This window comes from Chamaea fasciata, unplaced genomic scaffold (assembly GCF_029207755.1).
Source record: "Chamaea fasciata isolate MVZ Bird 193981 ecotype frontalis unplaced genomic scaffold, bChaFas1.0.hap1 SCAF_5, whole genome shotgun sequence".
In the NCBI taxonomy this organism is placed as follows: domain Eukaryota; kingdom Metazoa; phylum Chordata; class Aves; order Passeriformes; family Sylviidae; genus Chamaea; species Chamaea fasciata.
In genome coordinates, this window is record NW_027094090.1 from 16,844,300 (window position 1) to 16,863,815 (window position 19,516).

At 35.9% G+C, this 19,516-nt stretch overlaps 1 protein-coding gene across 3 annotated transcripts in view; it reads left to right on the forward strand.

The window, feature by feature from the left end:
• Window positions 1–19,516, forward strand: part of TAFA5 (TAFA chemokine like family member 5) — a 481,932-nt gene that overhangs the window by 346,199 nt on the left and 116,217 nt on the right. The window contains exon 4 of one of the 3 annotated variants that reach the window (XR_010720751.1): window positions 13,554–13,665. The exons of the other annotated variants lie outside the window; for them this stretch is intronic. The gene's annotated coding sequence lies outside the window, so the exon portion shown is untranslated. The remainder of the gene's footprint in view (window positions 1–13,553; window positions 13,666–19,516) is intronic. 3 annotated transcript variants of the gene reach the window in all.

Consider the following 19,516-nt stretch of genomic DNA (forward strand, 5'->3'; position numbering starts at 1 on the left):
GTCTGTGAATCAGGAACTGCGGTGACAGGACAAGGAGTAATGGGTACAAATTGAAAGAGGGGAGCTTTAGGTTAGATATTAGGAAGAGATTTTTTACTGTGAGGGTTATTAGACACTGGAACAGGTTGCCCAGGGAGGTTGTGGATGCTCCAACCCTGGCAGTGTTGAAGGCTTGAATGATAAGGCCTTGATCAGCATGGTCTAGTGGGAGGGGTCCCTCCATATGGCAGAGGCAGTTGGGATTAGATGATCCTTAAGTTCCATTAAGGAACTCCTTAACATTCTGTAATTCTGTTGCCCACAGACTGAAAAGCTAATAGTTTGAGAAGAGACTAGTAAACCTCATGATCAAAAGCAAGTTAGGAGTGCTAAGTAATAAAGTTAGTGTGTTATTGCTGATGTTTTCAGACAGGTTTTTATTGATTGATTTTGTACATATTACATGTTTTTAAAGTCTGAGGTTGTTACAGCTTTGCTGGCAAAATGATACACTGGAAAGATATGACAGAGCTCTCAAGAGTTCTATAAATAATTCAGAAATTCCTTCTATTTTGGCGGTCTCCTTTTCTTTTTTTTTTTTTTTTTTTCCTTATTTTGTTTTGTTTTTAATGAGGCCTTGATTCAGGCACAGCTCTACTCACTATTCATGTATGTGTTGTGAAAATTTTGCTAGTATCAACAAGACTGAAGACATACTGTACTGTATTGACTACAGCATAAAGTATGAATTCTTGATACACGTTTTAAGTTGTCAGCATGCCGTATTAATAAAATTGCATTGAATTCTCTGTCCATTAGTTCAAGAATAGGCAACTAATTCATATTCAGAGAGAGGAATATTCCCAAATAAACTTTCTCATTTATTTTTCAGTGATAGTTTTGTTCCTACTTACAAATGCAGGGGTAGACAATCATTATGACAGGAATGATAAAATCATAGAATCATAGATTCATTTTCACTAGAACAGACCTTTGAGATCATTGAGCCCATTATTTTAACACTGCCAAGTTCACCACCGAACCATGTCCCTAAGTGCCACATTTACACATACTTTAAATGCTTCTGGGGCTGGTGACTCTACCACTTCCCTGGGTAGCCTCTTCCAATGCTTCTGTTGGCGGTTAGGTTTGTTCCTTCTTTCTCTAAAGAATTTTTTCCCCATAAGTTACCAAGGAGACCAAGTGTTGGATACTTGAGAGTACTTAACCGAAACAAAGAGGTGGACAAAGTGGGAAGGGGGAGATAATGCAGGTAAAAAGACAGCAGCGGGCTCTTCTTTTTCCGGCGTTCGGGGAGAGAGAGAACGGCTGTTGCTGGCTGGAAGAGTTTCACTGTGGCCAAAGGGATCCAGTCCTGGGAAATCTGCTATCACAGGTTCGGCCTGGATCCTGAGTTTTCTCTGTCACCTGTGGGAGCTGGTCCAGGCCCTGCCTCGCCTTCGGCTTCTTCGGCGCTGCTCCTCTTGCTGCAGCGTGACCCTGCACCCCCTGCGCTGCCGGGACATCCTGCCCCTGCCTGCCGGGACACCCTGCCATCCCACCTACCAGCCTGGGACTTTTCCACTGTTTCAGCTTGGTGTTCTGAGGATCCTGCAGGGACACCAAAACCAAGCTGCCCTGGGTTTTGTGAAACAAAGCCCTCAAGGTTCTTGGTACTGTTTTCCTTTGTTATTAATGCTGTAGTTGTTTGGTGGGGTTTTTTGTGTTTGTTTGCTTTGTAATACATACTAGTAAAGAACTGCTATTCCTATTTCCCAAATCTTTGCCTAAGAGCCTCTGATTGTAATTTATAATTGAAAAAGAAAAAAAAGGGGGTGGAGGGGGAGGTTTACACTCTCTATCCCAAAGGAAACTGCAGTTGGTTTTTTTTCTTTTATTACCTGGCAGATACCTGTCTTCCCAAACCAAGACAGCTTGACAACCCTTTTGGTGAAGAAATTTTACCTAAAATTCAATCTAACACCCACACACATCCCCCTACCACCCTGCCCCTTCAGTGGAACTTGAGGCCATTTCCTCTTAGCCTATGACTTGTCAAAAAAGACCAACTACCACCTGTAATGTCCTTTCAGATAGTTGCAGGGAGTGATAAGGTCTTTTCTCAGCCCCCTTTTCTACAGGCTAGTATAGACCTTTGTCTCTAACCCTGTATTTCTGTGCATGAGGGCACCTGCAAGGCTCAGGATTATCCAGCTTCCACTCCTCACAGCTGGCTCTGGCCTACACTGTGATCCAGCCCTAGAAGCCTTATGTGTGGCCTGTGCTTTCAGGGAAGCCAGCAATTGAAACAGAAGTGATTCGCATGACTTTTCCTCAGCAGGTAGAAATTCTGCTGTTTTCTTTTTATTTTTCCATGATAGCAGGATGGAAACTCCATTCATTTACCTTATTTGCTGATGGTGGTTGTTTTTTTCTGAATCTGGTAAACATTGAAAATTAGAATTTATTGAGCTTGATTCGGTAACATTCTGTTGACCAGCACTACATATGTATATTTCATCATACTCCACCCTATCATAACTTATTGTACAATGTAAGAAAAATGCGAGTATATAACTGCAGAAACAAATTGCAGGTGGTATGGGGGAATTGTTTTCATAGAATGTGCTTTAAGTTCTGTTGCTGTGAATAATGAAACACTTTAAAGACCTTTAACCTTTTCAATAAACAAACAACATCCATAAAAATAAAGCTGAGTTCTTTAAAAGCCCATAAGACAGAGATACTATTTCTCACAAGTTATTTCCAAGTGAGTTATTCTTAAGGGGCTTAATATAAGTGCAGAAAGAAACTAATAGATTGTATTTCTTAAATCTCTGATACCATCTGGAACAACATCCTTTAAAAATGGTATTCCATTACGAGACAATAAAAAGATGAAAGAATAAGATAACTGCACTAAAGATTATTAGCCCTGTATAATAGGATGCATTTCTGGTTTTGTAGTGTTGATAGTAAATGTACCAGTAGAATATTTTGGTCCAACCGTGCCTCTTAAAATCAGAAATCTTCCCATAGCTCTTACAATTGCCACCATAAAATTATATACTTTCCTGCACCTCTAGAGGGGACTCCATTGTGTAGGATGACAAGAGTCAGAAGCGAACAGAGGGTTTGGAAAGGGGCAAAAAGTATTAATACATTAATACAAAAGTTATTAATACAACTACACATGCCAATGCCCTCATTAGACTTTTGCGGAAAAATCTCTGTGAGAGTTTCCTGCAAAATCTTAGGTTTCTTTACATATACTGTTATCCCTGCAGTGTCATCTGCCAACTCAGGAAGGTTTTAGGTGAGATGGTTGTTGCCCCAGACAGACTGGTGCCTCAGTTAAGGTCTTGATGTAGATCCCCATTTCTGCTTAATCATGAAATGCATCGTAAATGTTAGAAATTTCATTAACAGAGTCCTCTGAAGATAACACAGACCTGATAAGGGTTAATCAGAGTTTTCATCTACAGTGAGTGCCTAGTCACTTAGGTCATTTGAATTAGATCTTCATACAGAGAGGACAGTGACCCAGTGATCTAAGGGGCTGCTGCTCTTTGAATTCTCTGCCTCCCATGCAGCCAGAGCAAGCTGAATTACTTGACTTGATCACAGGAGCAATTTGATCTTTCTAGGAGGAATGGTTTGTCCTTTTATAATCCTATGGAGCCATTTCCTTTAAAAATTAGGGTGAACATGAAAAATGTAGAAAACACGAAAAAATATATAACCAATATGAGAAGTCCAGCATCTATAGTTCTTTTCATTAAAAGAAGAAAAAAAAAAAAAAAAGAAGAAGATAATTTTGCTGCTTTATTTGCTCTGTTGAAGCTACCTTTCCCTTCCCTAGGGTACAGAGTAGTCTATTGTTAATGGTGGAGATTTTACTGCTGATAACAGTTTTGGAAGTAAAAATTTCAAAATAATTTGCAATAAAGGGCCCATCATTAATTACAATTGTTTCAGTAAAGTTCTTGTTAAAATAGCAGACAGGGATGTATTTTATATGTCATTGGTTATGCAGGGTAATAAAGGTAAATAAGCAAGAATTTTATGAGCCAAGGACTAGGTCTTCCATTAATTTATGTGAGGAACGACACATGCATATTAAAATCATTATTTCATTTTTTGTCCTTGGGAAAATATGTGATGTATCTGAAACATAATTTTAAAAAATAAAAAGCCCTGAGTAACAAAGGATAAGTAGTTGAAAAATCTGTAATGGTAATTAACTGTTTTTCTGAATGATTTCATTATTAGATATTAACTTTTTCGGTTATCTTAATGTATGTTAATAGTTCTTCACCTGGGAAGTGTGTGGAGATGGCTAGGAAGAGATCATTCTGAGATGGTTTCAACTGAGTGGAAGAGAAAGGTGGGAAAACAGCACAACAAGTAGAAAAATCAGTATCTATTCAACAACCTGCTCAATACCCAGTCCACTAGCTGCCACTGCAATACTGACAACTGCAGTGGCCCGTGGGGAAGTGGTTTGGTAAAAGTGTCTCCGGCCTTTTTTTTTTTTTTTTTTTTTTTTTTTTTTTTTTTTTTTTCTTCAAAACTGGTTTGCCAAGGTTGAGAGCTGAAAGTCTCAGTGATCTGGTTTCAGATTCCTGAATCTAAGCACTCACTTTTGGCACAGTGGCTTTGTTGAATTTGGAAGCTTGCAAATGCATAATATTTTGCATTCAGGTTTTCTGAAATACAAGCAGTTCATTTTTGTGAAGCAGAAGAATGCCTGGGGCAAAGGATGTGGACAAAGAAAAAGAGCAAAGAGATGAGAAACCTTGTGGATGGTAGATTGCTGCCACATGGCTCTGTGGAAATAACTGCAAATTAAAGAGGTTGTCAACAGTTATTTGTCTATCGGACTTTGCAGGGAGTTAATATTTTGTTGAATAAACTTCTGCAGATCTGAAATGGAGCTGAACTGTCTTTTAAAATTATTCAGATGGACAGATTATAGTATCAAATCACAGATCTTTTACTATTAGGTAAGCTGTACACTCCACTCTCATGAGGTGAAAACTATAGTTACTATTTCAAGCTGAATAAAGACTTTCGTATTTAGTTTATTAATACAAATGGATATTGAGTTAAATGGTTCAACTGAAGCCAAAGTCTGGCAGTTGAGTGTTAAGGTGAGCTTTCTTCCATAAGGTCTGAATGGACGATGCTCATTGCATCTTTGTGCAACCACACTATGGATATAATTGTAATATAATTTCATTTTACATCAAGAGTTGGCACTCTTCAGAATATATTTTCATTTTTGGCAGATTTTTATTTTGCTGTTAAGAGTCAAGAAAACATTTTCCCAGTTAAAAACCAAATTACAACGTCCATCTAAATGAACAGAGACTTAATATTTTTCACAAATAATCAACAGCAATGGTTTCAGAACTTTCTGCATTTTAGTGTACATAGGGGGATGCTTTTCATCAGCTTTAATAGATTGTTCCTTATTTAAAATTCCACTGTTCTGTATGGATGAATGGAATGAAGAAATGTGAAAAAGGCCAATGGAGGTGACGCTGTAGTCTAGGTTATTAATCTTGGAGTCTCCCAGAACAATGAATTCCTGCCGGATGGAGGTAATTTCTTGTTCTAGGTCCTGGGTTAACAGATTACTTGAATGGCTCAGTGTCATATTTCCATCTTCTCCCTTTTCATGTTCTATGTTAATATGCTGTAATGACACTCATTGGCTTCTTGTTAAATGCAAAATAAGTGAAATACACTGTTCTATTTATTGTACCAAATGAAGCAAAAAAAAAAAAAAAGAAGCTGTTTTATTCTTCATGATGTGAAAGATGTTGAGGAATTCTGTATCACTGCAGATGTTAGTAGATTTGTGCCATGTAAATTGGGTATGTTAATGATGTTACAAAATGTTCTAATCAGTGTTTATTCTGTCATATTTTATTTATATTTGTTTTTCAAAATATATGTGCATATGGTACAGGAACCTTAAAAAATCATAATAAGGCAGTCAGATTGAAATACAGGCTTTAAGTTAAGTACAGAGATATGTGTTTTAATTAAAATGGTTTGTAAATATGTATTATGGACACTCAGAGGAGGCCTTCTAATTTCTTTAACACAGTAGTACTTTAAAATATTTCTTCTTCAATGATAACAGAAGTCCCTGTCAGCATAAATGGACCAGTGTGCTTGCTAATGATCCAGAAAAAATACTCTGACATTCTTTAAAAATACCTGAGATATAATATTTACAATTTTTTATTCAAATTTATAAGCTGAGCTCTTGGAAACCTTTCAATATGGTTCAGGCTTTCACACTTTTATAGCCTATATTGCAAAGAATATGGATGATTCCCATTAGGTTGCTTCCTAGGAGTTAACCACTGTGATTTCCATTGCTTTTTAGATTGAGACTGACCATAAAAATATTTGCAGTTTTCTGGGGAGTTAAGTGGAATTTAGGTTAGGCACAGTAGATCATAGAGAAGCTTAGGCAGAAGAAAGACAGTGCTCTCCCCAGAGCACATGCTTCCCAGTGTTATCAGTGTCAATGCACACACATTGATATTTAATACAAAAACACAGGGAAAGTTGAGATCAAACTGAGAACTGGGTAGAGAGTGAAATGCTTTCATGATTAGGCAAAGCTGGATATTAGATGATGTCTTGATGTAAGATATCTAAATAAAATTTTAGGCATCATTTAGTTCAGTCTATTATTCCTAGAAAGAGAAGTATTTCATTTTGTATTCTGAGTATTATTGCACAGCTATGTCTTTGAATCTCTTCCACAGGCATTTCATCACAGTAAGCCTAAGTGATAGACAATTCATACACAGAACTCACTAGTAAGTTATGTCATCCTAGAAGTGTTTTTTTGTCACAGCAGGCAGTGGTCAGAGTGCCGTGACCTTCCTGGAGAAGAGTCCTTACAAGGACGTCCCAGAGGCACAGGAGCTTCTGCTGCCACTGAGCGATTTCGAGCTCTTCAGTGAAATCAGCTCTTGGGGTGGCACTGAGTGATTTTGAGCTCTTCAGTGAAATCAGCTCTTCAGGGCAATGCTGAAGGAAAAGACAAAGCCTTCATATGGAGTTCCACAGGAGGCTTTATTCAGCGCCCACCCCAGAGGAGTCCAGTGACAAAGAGCCAAAGGGCCCCGGGGAACAGGGGGTTATGTAAGGAAGGCAGGGGGCGGGGTAAAACATCTGAGCCAATCGGCTGAGGGATTCAGGGGACAACCAATCAACTGAGGGATCAAGGGAAGGACCAATCAAGAGACGGATGAGGGGGGAAGCAAAGGGAAAGGGTCAATGGGGTACAAAGGATTTACATAGCTGTTGCAAAGCCTCTTGGGGGGGGTGGGGGAGGGGGCGGGGGTTAACACATTTCCTCACCATAACAGAGAGTGCTGTCTGCCAGGATTTCTCCCTTAGAGGGGCATGTTTATATTATTGTCTGGTTTAACTGCTCTCTCTTCAGGGGAGTGTGTTTGTATTAACACTGTCTGGCTTAACAGCCTCCACATTTTTTGAAAAAGAAGCAACCACTAAAGACTTCAGTATTGTTCAGCATTTTTATACTTAGCTCTCAAACAAAAGTACAGGATATATTCTTTTTGTGGCCAAAAAGAAAGAATATATTTCTTCTCATGTAATATGCAAGGGTGCTACACATTGCAGTTTGAAATCTATCCTGTTTTGTATGAAAGAAATTATTATCAGTTTACCCGCTTATATATGCAACTCTGTTGGAGGGTAGGAAGGGGTTATTTGTTGGGTTTTGGTTTTTTTTCCTATCTTCATAGTCTTTATTTTAAGTGTTTTCTTAAGGATTATCTACATAACTCTCATTGATTAGGTTTTTTGTTTTTGTTTTTGTTTTTAACTCTACAAGTTAATTTACTGAGATTTAATGTATGGAACTTGGTCAAGGCACTAAATGATAACAGGATTTATGGTGCAAACCCTAGAGATGTGTTTATTTATAGAGTCTATGACCTAAACCATGATACCACAGAAATCAGAGGAAGTCTACCTGTTTCCTCCATTAAAGTCAGAACTCTGCATAAGATTGAAGAGCAGTACAGTCCACCATGTCATGTTGTATTTGTCTCCTTGAGACAACTGAAGGTGTGGTATTAAAATTAAATTTATCAATAACGATGTTTGAGGAGCAAAACTAATGGAGAGGTGGATTTGCTGAAACCTAATTGCAGTCACAGAGAATAGACTAAAGCAGGAGCTGGCAGAACTGAACTAGCTATTTAAACGCCTGTCTGCTTATGAGAAAGTCACGTTTCTTCTTCTTCAAGTTTGATGTAACAGTTGTAGCCATCTTTGGATCTCTCTTCAGCCAGCACTACAATTACTTGCTCAGCAGATAACCTCTGCAGACCATGACCTTAATAATATTTTAAAGATATTCGTGTAAGGATGAACACTTCTGGAACAATTTCTCTAGTGAATGAGAAGCACGCTCTTTTCTCAGATCATTCACATTGTTTTGTTTCAAACAGAAGTATTTTTCTAATCAACTCATGAAGAATAATACACTATTTTGAATTTTTTGGTTGTCTTCTTTATTTTTCATTTTTACTACTTTGGACCTCTTTTATTACATTGAAAGATAGCTTTGAATGTTTCTAGTTGAGGATTTTTATTATAACCATCATGGCTTTTAACAGTAGTGAAGGGAGATTGAAAAGAAATACCTCTAATAAGCCTCTTTGTTTTTTTTCTGTATACCAAAAAGATTCTTATCCTGTATTATTTACTACTGTACTATTGCTTCACAGCTGCCTTCTGTACAGCAGGAGATGAAAAATCACACTTCATATTGTGGGAGGGTGGCTTTAAGAACACTTGAGAGAAAACATGAAAATATGTAAAATACCAGGCTAATCATATGAGAAGTTCATATTGTTCATATGATCTAAGTACTTCCCCTAGAATTCCAGATAATTTTGTTTGGCCATATCAGCCGTTAAAATGAGTTTGAGTATTTGATTTCCTAGGAAAGAATACTAATGTCTAGAGATTTCATTCATGGTTTCTTACCTTTGCAAATTGAGGTTGGCTTTTCTTACCTTAATATGTAAATGTATCCGCGTGCCCTGGAACCAACCCAAACTGGTAACAGCCTGGACTTTTGGTAGAACCTCAGGTTATCTTCAAGATATCATGATTTTTTGGCTATTCTGCTTGATAAGTGAACTTTTAGGGATGTTGGTACAGCACTTTCAAGCAAATAGACAAATACCAGATTGGAATTCTCTCGTTTTCATTTCCACTTGTCACTGATGTATTTTTGATACACATTTAGAAAGTTTTAGTATTCCATTGGCCAACTCAGTCCTCCATGGCAACCAGAAATCAAATAAGCAATGAACTGAAGTCTGGAAAATTTGAAATGCAGTCTTCTACAAGAGGAAAAAACCCTGGTTGGTTGTACTCCACAACTGTCAGTTTGAAAACCTTAAAACTTATTTTTCCCATGATGTGAAGAATTTGTATATTAATAGAGACAATTCATTTTATAATACATTTTGGATACCTTTTTTTTCTGTATATCAGCATGGGGTTTCACTGCAAATTTTGATCTTGACCAAGATATCACAGTTGCAAAGAGTGTATAAGTGCTTAGAGAGCAGTGTTTTATTACTGCGGAGCACACAGTTTGGGGAATTGGTCATTTTTCTTCTCTCCCCCTTGTGGTTTAGCTTTTGGCAGGTCATCTTGCTGCATACAGAGACTGATTGATCTCTCACCACGTGAAAATGGCAGGTGCTTGTTAAGCCCCCAGTGGGATTTACTTCAGTCTGCAGTGATTCTTTTCTTCATACAGTATTGATAATAGATGCCATCTTTGGTCTCTTAATCTTTAACCAGCAAACAGAATTGAAACTGTTAAATATACCCAGCATTCCATGTTTTAGATATGGTGCTTTAGTGCATGATTGCAGTGAGTGTACTGGCGTATAAAAGCAAACGAGTACTTCCCAAGAGACAGGTGATTTTGCTGTTCAAATTATCTGTAGTCCACATCCTACAGAAAAAATAGCCTGAAATAGACAAGATTTTGACTCAGCATATTACGTTCCCAAATGACAAAATTAGAATGGATATTATGTTTTTAAAGAACTGGGAACTCATGGATAAAAAAAACATACTACTTGACCAAAGAGAAATTAATCTTCATTTAGGAGTTTTTGCAAAAATGTGTTTAAATCACAGATCTGTTCATGAAATAGGGGTTTGTGGTGCTCCTTTTTTTTTTTTTTTTTTTTTTTTTTTTTTTTTTTTTTTTTTTTTTTTTCATTTCGGTTGTTGGTGAATTAGCCTTGTATTTTCTTTGAATCATTCACTGAATTAATTTACCCTCTAATATTAGAAGCACTAGTTATCAGTTAAGTTGTTCTGTAGGTTATTAGTTTGGAAAAGATCATCATGTTATTAAACAATGCTCTAAAAAGCATTATTTTAAATCATCAGGTTGGGAGACTCAAAAGTAATACTACATAAATACTTCTAAAAGACATTGGTTAGGAAATTTAGCTACACTCCGGAGGCAAACTTGTCTATCCCCAATGCTGTCACTGCCAGTCATGGGATCCTATTATATCTTTGTTTCCTGAATAGGAAAATGCAAGATAAATTCCTGTATAGGTCTTTACAGGTAGTACAGTCCCTTCTTTCCCATTTATCTTTTCCTTTGGTGAGGCAAGTTGGACTCTCTGAATTCCCCAGAAGGTCTGTTTCATTCCCTTAATTATTTTCTCTGATACCTTCTGAAATATCTCCATTATATTGGTGACCTTCTAGATGATAGTTTTAGTAGAACTGAATAGTTTTCCAAAATTAGCTGTGTCTTGGACTGCAGTGCTCCATTGACTCAGTTGTGAAGATTCTCCCTTTATATGAATTTTAGATAAATCTCTTACAGGAAAATGATATTCAGCCCAGTCACAGTCCCACAGCACTTTGCAGAATTTTCTACCCCAGAATCTAGTATAAGATCCTGTATCAATGCCATTCATTCTTTATTCATATAGCTATAATCTTATTTTGGCCATACTAATTTTCCTTTTTTTTTTTTTTTTTTTTTTTTTTTTTTTTCCCCTGAATGTTTTCCTGTTCACAGTAAACCAACCAGGCACAACTGTTCTGTAGCAGGGGTCAGACCGGCTCATTTACCTGGCTCATTTACTCTTTGTGTTACCATATATTTTACCAGAAGTGATGTTGGATGTGCTGATGTTGCAAGTTACTTACATATACGGTTAAAAATCATGTGGCCAAGAAGCGACCTATTTGCAAGAGGAAAAAAGTTAGAGGTTTCTATAAGCACAGTTGATGAAACTTTTCAGTTTATATTTGCAATTTTTGGGGCAGACGGCTAGCTAGTTTTTGGTTTGGGTTTTGTGGTTTGTTTTTTTGGGGGTTTTTTTTTTGTTTTGTTTTGTTTTGTTTTGTTTTGTTTTGTTTTGTTTTGTTTTTTTTGTTTTGTTTTCTTTACCTTTATTACTTTTTAAAATCTAGATGTCCTTCAAATAAACCCAATCTCGAAACTGAAGATTATCAGCATTTAGATCGGACTGAGAATTCCTTTGCATGCATGGAAGAAATGTAAATGCTGTGAAACAAAAGTCCATGTACAGTGTGTATTTCTTTATGATCTGATTTAACAGTCAGCTGGGTAGGAACACAGTTACATTAAAAATATCATGTCTTCTACTTTTTAGAAGCTGCTAGGAGAAACTTTTTCCTTTGTAAAATTAAAAATATTACTAGGACTTTTAGTAATTAAGAATGTGAGAGAACAATTATGATTGGGTGCAGGCTGTTAGTATTTTCTCTGTGAGGTTTTTAGGTATCATTGATGTGTATAAAAGCTTCATATGACAAGTAAGAGGAGTCTAGTTCTACAAGTGGTTTTCCTTTCTAAGATTCTAAGTTTAGATTTTCCTATTTTTAATATAAAGAAGAGATTTTTAGACCTCGATGTTAAAATTAATAAAGTAGTTAAGCTTTCAGTTTTGCAGTGGGAGTATCTCATGACTTCGGCATAATTTTACAACTTATCACACACTTGTATTTTTTGGTGGGAACTAATAGAAAAATTCAGAGCATAAGTCCATGAGAGATATTTTCTACACGCTTAGTGTTGCAGTAGCAGTAGGGAAAAACCTGTGCAAAATCCCTGAGGACTGCTTAGGGAATACTGGCATCTACCCTGTCCATCCTGATTTTAATATAGGAAAAATCTGTATCTTTCAATGGCTACCTATGGCTGCGAGAAAGTCAATCAAAGATAGAAGTTAATCTACCAGATCAAAAGTAAGACACTGAAATATTCAACTTGCAGTTAAGATATAAGATATGTCTCAGTTTCATGAAGAGGAATAAGAGGAGGAAATATTTCTCTTACCTTGCAAAAAACATTTGCCATCAAATTATGACATGTCAAATTCCTGTCTATGCAGACTTTCAGATTAACACCGATGAAGGTCAGAGTCACAAACATCGTTACTGTTATTCCTATCTACTTACGTACAGAGAACTGCTCTTTGGAATTTCTATACAAGGTCATTCATGAAACTGAAATTCATCATTCTCTTCCATGACCCAAAATATCCAAAATAACAACCACTCCTGCCATCAGTTGAGTCCAAAGTACACTTGCAGAATGAGTAACATCTTGGACAGATTTGTAAACACTTGGTACTGAAGAGAAACAGAGACATGCAAAAGCATGTAGAAAGATTGAAATTCTTCAAAGAGACAGAAAAGCCAAACCTTGGCACATATAATTACAAATCCTACTAAGCCAAATTTTTAGATCTTGTCTTGATTTAGTTTGTGCCAGTGCTCATGAGGACTGGCCTGAATGAGGGCTTCATACAGTTGGAGTTTTCTCTTAGGAATCTCTTCCTTGTTTCATCTACTAAATCAAGTAAATGAGACTGGATTTTCTTTCTTATGATTTGTGTCATTTTTCAGGTACCCAAGCTCCCGAGTTGTGCTGCTAGTGGGATTTCTGTGTGCCAGTTTTGTATCTTAAATTCTTAGAAACAGAAGTTACATTCAAAAAAGGATAGAATGACCTCTGTTCAGGCTAGCATGGAGACATTTTTCCTGAATTCTTGAAAATTTCCTGTCTTAACTATTTCTCTTTAGCTGTATTTCAAATACAAACCTTGTATTGACAAAGTAAAAGAAATACCACTATTTTGATAGCACATAATTTGAGTAATAGATGAGTATTTTAATACCTGAGAGGCTGCTGTAGCAATAAAAGCAAAAAATATATTTTAAAACCCTTGCATTTTATGAGGATGTCAATCTCCAGTGACCTTACACTGTTACAATGTCAAATTAGTTTTCTCATTTTTAGCAAACAAAATAAAGTTAATATTTTTACCTTTCATTTGCAATTGCTGTGACTTTTAAAGAATATTTTGTATTCCTTGGATTACCAAAGATTTTATGATTCTATGAATTACATTCTTTATTTAGATAAAAATACAAGTTTTGAGTATTTTGAGTATTAAGAAAAACCCAGCTATTTCAACTTTTAGGATGAAAATCTCACCTGAATGTGATTGATCAAGCTGACATCCATCCATGCTTCAGTTTGGGACAACACAGGAGTAGAGAATTTTGCCACTACTTTCCCGAAGGCTATATATGGTAACTGACAACATTAGTATCAATTCTTCGCAAAAGTGTGCTTCTTACAACCATTTTAAATGCATAAATGGTAAATATTTTAAATATATTACAGCATATGTATCTCTTCATTTATCAGCAGCCTTTTTCAATACAAGCTCTTTTATTTCATGCTAGACAAGGCAATGCCCGTGAAGTGCTTAGCTCAGTAAATAAAGAGGGATGATCTTCTACAGGAAAGTAAATCTTGTTTTAAGATATAATCAGTACTGTATTGTTCGTGAAAATCCAGCTTATGTGCAACAATACAGGAGTCTAGTCAGCTCACTGGTCCCATCAAATACAAGACCTTTTTCAGTGACAAAAGACTGATAATAATTTTATCCTCCTAATCTTTTGAGTCTACCTCAGAAATGCCAGATATATTTCTTTTTTAACAAATGCACAAGATGGGCAGTAAATGCTCGACATGCTGCACTGTATGCAGTGCCATTACGACACATCTGTATGGTAGAACACACATACTCTTTGCAGTAATGGGGATTTATTTTGATTTCACCTGAGGCAGCAGGATTGTATTCTGGAAAAAAATTAGAATGTTAAGTCATTTGATTTTCATCCCCCTTGAGCACTGTATAGTCAGGAATTGTTAGTGGTGTTCATTTTAAAGCTGAACAGTGCGATTAAGTACTGCATGTCAAACACTGGGATTACTTCCACAAAACAGAAACAAAAAAGATGCGATTCCAAATTAATTTCTGAATTTAGGAGAGCCAACAAAATATTTTAGAAAATAAATTACCTTTGAAATGTAATGGAATTTATTGTTTGAAGCCTAAATCCTGATAAAATTTTTTGTTCCACCTTACCTACTTGTGCTGTTTCTTTGCTTCTTACTGTGAACGGAAGTCACCCTTAAGAGATCAAGACTTGCCAACACTTCTAAATACAGCAGCATACCATAATTGCTTTTCTATTCTAGGTGTAGAATCAGGTTTTAACTGCTGGCAAATTGAGATTTTTAATGGTGCCTCCTCTAAGTAGCCACCTTTCAATTTTATGCATGAAGAAAAAGCTGCTAATATCCTGTTCTAGCAACCTAGGTATAAAAGCATTTTGAAGAACCACATGAAATAAGATCGTAGTGAATAATAAGCTAGAAAATATGCTTAAGGAATCACTTTACTATTGTTGCCATGTACAAATTATACAGGAAGAGCTGAGGGCTGGCATCTGTTTTTCAGCTCACTTCTGTGCGCTGCAAGCTTAGTACTGTTGTTTGCCTAGAGCTATTTTCTGCACTTATTAAGAATCAGTCAATCATATAGCTCCTAAACAAAAGAAAACCATTTGTTGACTGAATTTACTGAGATGACTCTCCAAAAGTACAAATTATATTTTTTTAAACAAAGGTGAAAAAAAAATCAATTTCCTACATTTCTTCTAACAAGTATTATTTTTTTTTAATCTAACAGTGTACCTTTAATAATGTTTTGTAACTTCACAGATTGACTCATGAGAAGAAGGTTTGATGTTAGATAATCAACGACATTACTTGTTTGAAATTGCCTCAAATTATATCTAGGTTTGCTTTATCAGTATTTACCCAGGAATATCTTCTTTGAGATACAGACTGATGTAAATTACTTCCAAGGAATCTATCCTGGCTCAAATAAATTTTTGCTTTTTCATTGGCTCTTCCTGAATAGGAAGAGCAGACTTGAAAGTAATACATTTTCAGTACTTTAAATTTTGAAAATATTTTTAAGAACCCTATTACCTCGTGTTCAGTCATAGAATTTCAGGCTTTTTCTGGTGAGATGGGTGAGCCATGTGTTTATCCACATGCAAAGCAAGGTCATAACCACCTCTGATCTTCTTTCATTTCTGTAAACTTCAAACAGAACAAAAGTCATATGTAAGATGTATATACCAAAATTATACTTCCTCACTAATGACTCTTAAAAAATATCTCTTTTAACCTAAGCTAAGCCCAAAGACCTTTATGTGGGAAAGGCAAGAAACTAGAATCTATTGTAAATTCTCAGTACTGTTGGCTTGCTGCATAATTCAAATTCCACATTTTCCTGGACTTCAACATCACAATTTATCTACTCAGTTCCTATCTTCCCAGAGTGATGTAGAAATCTCCTCAAGAGCTGATATATCAGGAAAAAGTGATACTATGATTTGGAGAGCTCCTTCAGCTGCCTTTCAATGTGACAGTTTCTTCCTAAACAGTCTGGGTTTTGTTTTCAAATGTGAGTCAGGAAGAAGTACAATCCTGAAATCAGCATGGTTAAATTGCCTAATTAAATATGATAAGTGGGTTTAGTTTTCAGTTGTTGACTAGACTCCTGTAGAGTGATGGAGACGTGGTTTAATTGCACATTAGGCAAGTTGTGGATGAAAAAGACAGACAAGGAATTGGACTCACTGAAGTGTAGATATCAAGAATCACATTAAGATTCTGTGGAGCAAAAACCAACCCTAGCAGTGAGTGATTTTTCTTGTCCTTTAAGTATCTAGTGTATGTGGGTAAATTGATGGTTTCCTGGAAGTTTTTGGCTGCAGAGGGAGCCTGAGTGTGACTATCTGAGAATAGAAATACAGTATAGATATTAGATAATGTGAAATCTAACTTTAGGCAAAATATGGGAAAATACATCATGTAAAAGACACCCGTAGTCCTTCCAAAATATCTTAGATGGAAAAAGATGCAGGACGGGTATATTTAGTCTACAATTCAAAGTCTGTATAAGCAAAACAATGCAAGAGCTGAATCTGACATCCCTGAATGATATGTCCACAGAAGTGACAGTCTTAGTAGATAATAGCATGACTGCTGTGCACCTCCTGCACTTTTATTTCTTAGTAAGAAATCTAATAAAAATAAACCTGGGAAGATTTTTTTTTTAATTAGATCAAGTTCCAGGTCTTAGAAAGTTTAACTGTTTTTCACTGTCTAACGATTCTAATGCCGATGAGCACAAGGATGAAATAACTGGTGCTACTTTGTGAAGAATCAGAGATAAAATTCAATAACTTTAATGAAAAAACAAAGCATCCTGCAGTTTCTCACTTATAACATGTTTTCAAATAAATGGAAACGTTTTTTCTTGATATTATTATTAAAACTGGACATGATTCTTTGGCCCTCACTAATGATTAACTCTTCTGACAGTAAAGCAGATTTTCTGCTTTTCTGCTAGAGTAACATACAGGAATTTTGGTTTAAGCTTAACAGTAGTAGTGTCAAGAAAAAAAAAATTATTTAACATAGACTTTCCTATGAATCATTATATTGTCATTTCTTTTGGACTTAACCAAATCACACTTTTATTTAAACTGAAGGCAATGAGGGAATACAGTGATGATGTAAAAGAAGGTTGTTCTGTCCACCAAATAAAGACTGGAGATCCAAACCAAGTTTTTTTTTCTCTCTTAGATTGTAATTTCAAATGTTCTTTTCAAAAATAATAGCTAAAAACAGTTCATACAGAAGTGTGGATTTTACATTGGAGTTACCTCTTTAAATGACGACTTGTTAAGAAGAAATCTAATGGAAACATACATTGTAATTAGGTTGATAATATCAAACTCTGTACATGATCATGGCAGACAGAAAGTAGAAGGTTAGAAATCAAATCTTCCTGCTCACACTCTTAAAATTTTTGCATTTTGCAGTGACAGCTCTGGTTTAGACAAGGAAAACACACAGCAGACAAATGGTTCAGAGATAGAGTGCTGAAGAAAAGCTGCATTAATCAGGGGAAAAGACAGCCTTTACAAAAAGCTGTAGGCTTCTGGATACAATTCAAAGGTGCTTTGTTATTGATACTGCAATATCTAGTTCAAAGAAAAAGGGATGTCAAGAAAAGAATTATTATTTTGAAGTAATAGAATCATCCACTGCCCACGGCACTGTGACCTGCTGTGTGTGTGGCTGCGAGGAGAGCAGAGCCTCAGGATGCAGCCATGCACCTGCTCATCATGCCACGGAGCACCTGTGATCAGCAGTAAAACTGCAATCCCTAATCTGACTCTAGAATGGTCTCACCAAGCCATTTTGGTCCAAGTAAAATAATGTACTGTCCTGTACACTCTCAACAAATGAGCATATCAATAGTAGATGTTAACAACCTTTCCCTGTGGCATCAACTTATGTTCCTATGACATAAAAAAATCAAAGGCTAACAAAATGCACTAATCAGTCTGGCTCAGGTGGAAACAATGACAGGCAAGTCTTTACCTGGATTGCTTGATGACAGACTTGGAAGGAAAACAGTGTGGAGTTCAGACCAATGAAGAAAGCAAGAACAAGGGGAAAGTAATTTAGTGAAAATGTTATTGGTGAGTCTGAAATAACCTTGCAGTGTCTTCAAATCAAGGATGAATTTGAAGAGTTATTAGAAACACCTGTATATACCAGGTCTTTTTAACTTGGAATATTTTTGGAAGCAGTTTGCATTTGTTTTGGGTATTGGTTTGGGTTTGTTTTTTTTTTTTTTTTTAGTTTTGAGGTGAGTTGTTTTGTTTTGGGGGGTTGGTTGTTTGGGGGTTTTTTTTATGTGAGAATGCAAAATATGCTTTATCAGGAATAAAACTGAAGACACAGTAAGATCCTCAAACACTGTCATTTTCTAGTTATGTTGGCTGAGTTTATCTTTTTCTTAGAGATTTACATTTTTAAGTGCAAAGTTCTTTTTGAAGTTAATTCAAAAAATATATATGTGGCCTCACAGAATTTCTGTAATGTGTTGTAACGTATATTACATTGTTTGCTTTGTCCTTCAATAGCATCCTACCAAGGGCAGTAAAAATACAAAACGAAATACACAGCCCTTCTGCACCACTGCAATAATTAAGCCCAGAAAAGTGGCTGCTAAGAATACCTTACTTATGCCAGAGGCCAGTTTGGTTCCCAAGAGCCTTAAAAAATGAAGAAGAGAAGGTGACAAAAAGGTGGAGAAAAGTATGCATGACTTCAGATGATAGGCCTATCTCAAGAGTCTGCTTTTGGCATTCTATGGTCTATCTTACACCAGCTGACCTCTCTTCAAAAGCAGTCACAGCTCTGAAGAGGCCATGCCAGAGGGGGAGCTCTGTCATTTTTTGAAAGGGTTATTGGAGGCCACTTCAGTAGATGGGAAAATGAATGGGAATTTCAGAACCTGGCTTAATGGAATGATTTGCATGACAATTACTCTTAAGACAATATTTATGGAAAAAAAAAAAAACAACAAAAACAAACCAAACTCCAGAAGGAGTCAAGTATGATACGATTCCATCATAAAATTGTACTTTGAAATAAAGCTTCTTTTCATGATTAAGAGGATTTATCATTTTAGCCAAAAGTGTTTACAAAACCTATGGAATACAAGAATAGTTATTTCCTCTTTCTTTTCTTTATATATAAATTTCCACTTAACTGTGTTGTTCCTTTAACTAGAGTACATATATTTTTATTCTTCAATTCTTTTTTTAAAGATCCCAGACAGTTTTGTAAAATAATCTATACTTTAATTGCAAGTGAGTTTCATGTAATGATTTTAATGTATTAACTGTCATTGGACTTTAAACTGCCAAGGGCAATACAAACATTATTCAATGACTAGTACAAATTATAAAAAACAACCCTTTTTCTGCATTTGCTTCTGTAAAAAAAAAAAAAATCTAAATTTACTGACTTCAATATTTTTATCTCTTTTCTGAATGCTACCATGACATGAACTCTTAAAACTGATTAAAGCATCCTGGAAAAAGTAGTTTTTATTAAGGAAACTTTAAAATCAGGCCTAATATATGTGGTATGTGTGAAAAAATCAAGACATATTAAAGGTACTGGATGTAGGAATAGTGAATATTTATC